General features: G+C 46.2%; 1 protein-coding gene across 2 annotated transcripts in view; it reads right to left on the bottom strand.

Moving 5' to 3' along the window:
• FOXN3 (forkhead box N3) overlaps window positions 1–7,990 on the bottom strand; it is a 403,658-nt gene that overhangs the window by 239,286 nt on the left and 156,382 nt on the right. The window lies entirely within an intron of this gene.

Here is a 7,990-nt window from a genome sequence, read left to right as displayed (position 1 = left end):
GCGGGCGGCGCGCGGCCTGTCCCTTCCCCGGGCTCTGGCCACGCGGGCCGGCGGGCACCGCGCCTCTGGCAACGTGTCCCCGGAACGCTCCTACCCATCCGCATGCCTTACATGGCTCGAAAGTAAAAATAAAAAGAATTACGATGCGGGCGAGGCTTGCGAGGGGTACAAGAGATTCCACTTCTCCCCAACTACGGCGTCCTGGCGGGACTCCCGGGGGCCATCCCCAGCCCTCCTCCAGCTGCCACCTCGTGCCCCGGGAGGAAAGGCACAAAGGCACCGCAGCCTCCCGCCCAGGTGGCTGCTCCTCTCGTCTGTCCGCAGGCGCGTGTCTGCCGGGGGAGGGAGGGTGGCCATTACAGATTACAGAGCAAGAGGCCCGTCCTGAAGGCCAACCCGTGGGGCCTCCAGTGGGTTGTGCTCAACGCCCCAGCCGACCCGACCTCTAAGCCTCCAGCGAAAACAAGCCTCATGTCTTTCATATTTAGAGCTTTCAAGAACCCCACCGACAACTCGCAGGGCCACCACTACAAGTCTTTAGGTGCCTCCAAAGATGGGCCACCCGCTGCTGAAGCCACACCAAGCAGCAGCCTTTGGAGAGGATGAAAGGAGAGTCCAACAGGACACCCTGGTGGTGACATAAATAAAAATATGATTGCACACCACGCCCAGGTAACCAAATCAGCAGGTTCCTGCACAGAAGAGAATCCCAGGTCATTCTGCCGGCCACCACCTGAGCCAGAGGACAGGCCCTTTTGAGCTCTCTGAAAACCGCAGGAAAACCAGTAAGAAGGCCCGGAGTGATCTCCGTCAGAAACCCCTCCAGGTTGCAGTACCTTGTAACCTAGCCAAAGGGGGAGAAAAATCCCACTGGGTTTCTGAGTTTTTTTTAATTTCCAAAAATAAGGAAATCCCAATCAATCTGAGAGTCGTTCCACTTCACAAAGCTCCAAGATGGTGGGTGGTAAGTTTTCAGCAGGGCACTCACCACAGGCCTTATTACTTACCAGTGCCAAGGCAAATGCCACCCACCTGGGAGATGATTCAGAGGTGAAGTCCCAGGGGCAGCCTGAGGTTATCCCCCCCCCCCCCCCCCACTTAAATTACTGAACACTTGACCTACCCCAAGTCACTAAGCAAAAAGCGTGAAGCAAGAGGGACAAACGAGATATATCTGAAGTCCTGAGTCGAAGTTTCTAAAGGTCAGAGGTGGTAACAAAGCCAGGACAGGAGCTCAGTCTAACGCAGATACCTCCATCTGCCTATCAGTTGAGGCTGGTGAATCTCTCATCAAAGGAACCAAGGCCAGAGACCTTTGCTGGCTTGGGGAGGAAGAAATAGTCCTCTTCCGTCCTCCCCTTCAACTGCCAGGTCTCAAGCCTCCCCACCCGACCACACTCACACCGTAGGTGGAAATCTCTATGTTAAGTAGAGGTGGCAGTCATTTTCACCCCTTGTCCTTTCCTCCTTCCTCAGAGCTCAAAACGACGCGATGTAAGCGCGTGGTTACTGTACAAGGACTGTGTCTAAAGCAGCCATCCTATGTGAACAGAAACGTAAAGACGCAGCAAGCTTTGGGCCAGGAGCAGCCCCTAAGCAGAGGGTGGAGTAAGGTGAGGTAAGCTGCCTTTCATGAGCTCACCTCTCTCTCCCTCTGCAGCTTTTGGTTTCTTCCATTCTCAAACATATGTCTTAATTTCTGTCTCCCATCAGCAATGCAGCAAGAGTTGTGAGAAGGTACCTTCATTCTGAAGAGGAAGTGGTGGACCAGCCCTGCCTGACGTGGAGCGCGGGGTACACGTGGTTGCCTGTCTGTCTGAAATGGGGAATACACACCTTTGCTAAGAGCCAAAAGAAGGCTTAGAGTGGCCCTTCCACCTTATAATTCCATAGACTCCTATCTCTGGGACCTGCTCCCTGACAAAGGGGGAAAAGCCAAATTCGCTTAGGAACAGCCTCGTTCTCAATTCCCCTCTTGAACTTTCAGGAAGTACCCTTGTGCCTTAGAGCCGGAGAAGCCTCAAAGAAACAAGTGGAACCGTTGAAATCATTGTTTTACAAACACGTTTGACAGCAGAATCGCAGGTGTGCTCTAGAACTCACTTTGGGCAACGCCTGTTTCCTGACTGGGGACTTGATGGGACCGTTCCATGGCCCTATCTGGGCCTGGGCTGAGAGTACTTGTATCTGGGACCGGGAGAACCCAGATTCTAGCCCAGTCAGTCCGCAATCAGCATGGGACCCCAGGTTCCTCCTCTGTGGAGAGGACTGGCCCTCGCTGTGGTGTTTTGTGCTTTCTTCTCCAACATGCTTCTCTGCCCTGGAACATCAAAGCCCCTCCCTCATCACTGGTTATTTAGCCAACGTGATTATTTATGAACAGTTCAGTGTAAAGCCCCACGATCCCTGTCGAGGCCATCATAACAACTGAACTGATGGCAGTGAGAGAGGGCTGCAGGTGAGAAGACCTGAGGGACTTTCAAACACGAGGAGGAATCTGAGGCAGGCCTGGAAAGACGGGCTTCTGAACAGGAACCTTCAAATTGACTCCAGGGAAAAGGATACTCAAGTGGGAACCTGGGTCAAGCCTGGGACAGGAAGCACAGCTGGACTGCGTGGAACTGGGGCATCATTAGATGGTTTTCCTCTCCATTTACCTCTTGCCCTCTGGGACCAAGTTGTCTTTCCTGCCTCCCTCTGTATGTCTGTCCGCTCTCCTACCCGAAGGCTGGCTTCCTCTACTCATGTATCACCACATATGGCTGCCAGCAGCAAGTGCAAAGGACCCTCTGATTGCCAGCACCCACCACCTTCAGACTGCCTCAGCCTTCCGCTACATAGTTCAGATTCCCAGGGAAATAAACTGATCGGCTTGGCCTAATTCAGGTAACTCTTCCCTTCTCCCCTCCTAACAGCAGGAGGCACAGTAGAACCATCTGGTACAACAGGACTGGGGAGGGGAAGGGAGGTGACTTTGGAAGGAGAATAATAAACATAGGTCCATAGAAACGGCGAAGGGACATTCTAGACCTGAGCTTCTCAATTGGGGATAACTGGGAAGCCACACCTAATAGATCAGAATCTCCTAGGACAGGTCCCAGGCATATGCACTTTGAGAAAGCGCCACAGCAGAAGCTGCTTTTCCAGGCAGGAGACATGCATGGCGCATACCGATTTATCAACTATGACTTGACTGTATTAGAAGATGCATTCAGGACTTCCCTGGTGGCGCAGTGGTTAAGAATCTGCTCTGCCAGTGCAGGGGACACGGGTTCGAGCCCTGGTCCGGGAGGATCCCCACATGCCGTGGAGCAACTAAGCCCATGTGCCACAACTACTGAGCCTGCACTCTAGGGCCCACGAGCCACAACTTTTGAGCCCGTGCAGCACAACTACTGAAGCCTGTGCGCCTAGAGCACATGCTCCATAGAGAGAAGCCACCACAATGAGAAGCCCATGCACTGCAACGAAGAGTAGTAGCCCCGGCTTGCCACAACTAGAGAAAGCCCGTGCGCGCAGCAACGAAGACCCAAGGCAGCCAAAAATAAATTAAAAAAAAAAAAGAAGATGCATTCATTCCTTGAACAAATATATTGAGTACCCACCAAGTACATGACGTTATTAGGTTCCAGGGATACAAAGTTTTTGTTCCTTATGGAGCATGCATATTAGTGGATAAGTGAGGAAACATCCTATCACAAAACTCCCTGAATGCTAAGGTAAGCAGTTTATGTACAATCAGAGGGGAAGAGGAACTCATTGAGTATTTTTGGATCCAGAAGTTGCTCTATCAGAAATATGCTTTAAAAAAAAGAATAGCTTGCCTCTAGTAGATAAATAAGTCCTAGAGCCCTAATACACAGTACAGTGATTACATACAACAAAACTGTATTATAAGCATTAAACTTGCTAAGTGACTAGATCTTAATTATTCCCAATACTAGAAGAAATGATAATTATGTGACACAATAGAGGTATTAGCTAATGCTATAGTGGCGAGAATATTTCAGTATAAATGTATCAAATCAGTATGCTGTACACCTTAAACTCACACAGTGTTATATGTCAAATATATCTCAATTTTAAAAAAGAAGAATGGGATCCTGGATCCAAGATGAGTTTTGGGAGCAGAAAGAAGGAAATGGAAGACCAAAAGTAGACAGAACCAATCAGAAAGCACTGCAGTAATCCATACAAAAACAAAGATTATCTTTTTTAACATTTTTTAATACGAAAAAATGTTAAAATAGTAAAATAGTGTTTCCCTCTGCGGGGTAGAGTTATGGGGTAATTTTTTTGCCTGCTTCTTTCATACTTGTCTATATTTTCCAAATTTTCTACAATAAGCACTCAACACCTTTATAATGTTTGAATAATAAAAGGGAGGTTCCATTAGAGCAGTGGTTCTCAAACCTGAATGTGCATCAGAATTACCTGTAGGGCTTATGTAAACTCAGCTTGCTGGCCCCCACCCCCAGAGTGTCTGATTCAGTAGGTCTGAGCTGAGGCCTGAGAATTTGCATCTCTAAGAAGCTCCTAGGTGATGCTGCTGCTGGTTCAGGGACCACGTTTTGGGACCCACTGAATTAGAAAGTAGTCAGTGAGACTGGAAAAACTGAATGCATGAGAGGCTTCACAGGAAGAACCATGAGAATCTATCCAATGACTGAATATGAGAAGACAAGAGATTATGTTCAAAGATAACTCCTTAATTGTGGGTTGACTAAGTCTCTTTGAGATAACATGTGAGAATGCTGTTCATCGTAGTAAAATAGTTCCTCACTTCCTTCCCTCCTTTGCAGGAGGAAGAGACACCCAGGACCACAGCTGGAAGACCCTCCATCTCTTGGTGAGTTTCAAAGGCTCGTTCAAGCATCCTTTGGGCTTTCCGGTCATCCCCCCTTGGGGTTTTCCACTTGTGCGTCCTTGGTGTTTTCCACTTGTGCGTCCTTGGTGTTTACCTGACAGGTTCTGAAGGGTGGTGCCTGGGAAAAGGCTTATTAGAATTACTCCGGCAGGGATTAGAGCCAGGAGGCTTATATGAAGAGGGAAGGAGGGCTGTGGAGTAAGGGAAAGTACAGCTGAACCCGTGGAGGGACATTCATTAGCTCAGGTGCCCTAGCCAAAGCCGAGCCTATCAAGTCACCTGCTGGAAGCAAAATGGAAAATATAGAACCTGTCAACTCCTCTTTGAGCATAAACAGAAGTGTGAGCTGATGATCCAGAATCCAGATTTAGTCAATTCATTCAGTCAAAAAGTACTTATTAAGCATCTAGCTATACCATGCCCAGTACTATGTGGAGGGCACTGGGAAGGAACTGGGAGAAATAAAAGAGGTGGCACTTGCCCTCAAGGATGGGGAAGATTCAGTGAGCATTTATGAAGCAACCACAAATAAACACACACAGAGAGCCTAATACCAAGACCAGAGCTGATATAGCTTAGTGGCCTGGGACTACGTCCGTATTCTCACTTCACCACATACTAACTGGGTAACCTTAATCAAGGTACTTAACTTCCTTCTCTCTACCTAGTTTCCTCATCTTTTTTTTTTTTTTAAATAAATTTATTTATTTATTTGTTTTTGGCTGCGTTGGGTCACGGGCTTTCTCTAGTTGCTGCCAGCGGGGGCTACTCTTTGTTGTGGTGCACGGGCTTCTCATTGCGGTGGCTTTTCTTGTTGCTGTGCACGGGTTCTAGGCGCACGGGCTTAAGTACTTGTGGCTCGTGGGCTCTAGAGCGCAGGCTCAGTAGTTGTGGCACACGGGCTTAGTTGCTCCACGGCATGTGGGATCTTCCCGGACCAGGACTCGAACCCGTGTCCCCTGCATTGGCAGGCGGATTCTCAGCCACCGCGCCACCAGGGAAACCCCTAGTTTCCTCATCTTAAAAAAAAAGGGGGAAAGATGGAGGATACAGCAAGACCCACTTCGTAGGGTGGTGATAAAGATTAAATGAATGAATATCCGTAAAACACATGTAACAGTGCCCTGGCACTTAGAGCTATTTTTGTTAAGTAAATAAATCATAAGGAAAATAATGACATATTTGACTACAAAACAATTTAAACTTTGTATGTAAGACCAGAGGTCATAAATCAAGTTCAAAGACAAAAAAAAACAAGGAAGTATTTGTCATACATATGAAAAAGTGTTAATATTTTAAATCTATAACTCTTACAACTCAATGAGAAAATTATCACACTAATGAGAAATGGGGCAGATTCACAAAAGGAGAAACACAAATGGCAATATACCCATGAAAAGATGCTCAACCTCAGTTAAAAAAAAAGCAAAGAAATCCCAGAAATGCCAATTCAAGCAATTGTGATATCTCATTTAATCCATCAGATTGGCACAGACTTAAAAAGAATAACCACACCAATACTGGTGTGGGTATCGGAGGAACGTGATTTGGTATAACTATTTAAGAGGGCAGTCTGGTGAACTGAATTAAAACTTAAGCCAGCATGGTCATTGACTCTAAATTTCCAGCTTCTAGGAATTTATCCTAAGGAGATGCCAAAGCAAGACAGTAAACTTCCCCACCAGACTGCCTACTCCCATGAGATAATAAGCCCCATAAAACCAGGATCCATACCTATTTTATTCAGCAGTGTAGATAAGCAAAGTTACTCCAGTGTCTGACACACACAGAAGACACTCAGTCAATATGTATTGAGTGAAAGCACTGAAATATGCAACACTGTTTTCAGGTGGACGTTTGTTGGGACATTGTTTTTTAAAATCGTGGTACCTTGGAAACTGCCAAAATAAGAGGCTAGAGGCATTTTATTAAATTATATGGGCCACGGTTACCCATGTTCCCTTTGTTCCCTTCTACTTGCATTTTCCAGTCGCTTTAAGTGAAGCTTTCCCTTTTCTGAATCACTTTCACATTCTCATATACGGTATGTGTGAAACAATTTGCAAACATTTCATAAAGTAAGAGTTTGGGGGGAAATAGATATGTTGGCAAAACTTCTCACCAAATTGAAGCATTTTGTGATCTTTTCAATCAGAAGGGACAAAATGATCCCTTTCTGAAAAGGCTGGTGCTCCAAGCAAACAAGAGAATTGCTAAGTATAACAAATGTTATACCCTGCGTAATGGGGTCTATTGTCTGGTTGTGGGAAAGCTTTCAATTTATTGGTTTTGAGTATCAAACGTTTTCTACAAACTCTTATGTAGGTTCAAAGATGAGGGAAAATACTCCTGAATTAACAATTTGTGGGGAAGGGGGAACATTTACTCTCCGTTTCCAGATGGATCTTCTATGACAACTTATGCTTCTAAGGGACCAAATGTGGTTGCATCTTTTTGGTTGTTGCTTTTTTCAGTCTGACAGAAAAATCTGTGCCCAGCTGAGGCACACCCTGCATGGCCAGAACTACTCCTGCTTCTCCTGCCCTCCCAGGGATACTCCCTGCAGTCAAAAGCTTGTCCTAAAGGAGGCTGCCCCTCTGAGTACTTGGATTCCATTTATGTGCAGTCAATTCTTATTATTCAGTCAAACACTGAATTAGCAAATATTGAACCACTGCTCCTAGAGGAAACCTAGGGTTAGGTTCCTGCGAGCCACTGGTCACAACATTTTCATTAACTGATCAATACGTTACCTTATTTTCTCCAATTCCATTTAAGGATACCTGATTTAATATATATTGTTGATTCATTAACATTGAACTCATGGCCACCAGCACTAGAACTCATGCATGAACAAAGCTTATCAAACACAGGAAAAGCTTGTCTTTTCTCCACACGGCAATCACAGTCTTCTGGCACTCAGGAACACAGGATAGCACTTCAGCACTTGTGATTGGGTGCCATTTTAAACAGCAAAATCGCCAACAAAAAGCACACCAAAAAAGTGACACTAAAGAGACATTTAAAAGGACGCTTGTTTACAGTATGAAAGCTGAAACAAAAAGGCAGAGAGTTGCTTTGTCTCAGCTGGGAATGTGCGTGTTGTATTACATATATATATAT

This window comes from Lipotes vexillifer, unplaced genomic scaffold (genome assembly GCF_000442215.2).
Source record: "Lipotes vexillifer unplaced genomic scaffold, Lipotes_vexillifer_v1.1 scaffold751, whole genome shotgun sequence".
NCBI classification, from domain to species: domain Eukaryota; kingdom Metazoa; phylum Chordata; class Mammalia; order Artiodactyla; family Lipotidae; genus Lipotes; species Lipotes vexillifer.
Note: the sequence above shows the minus strand (reverse complement) of the source record. Positions and strands in the feature narration are given on the sequence as shown.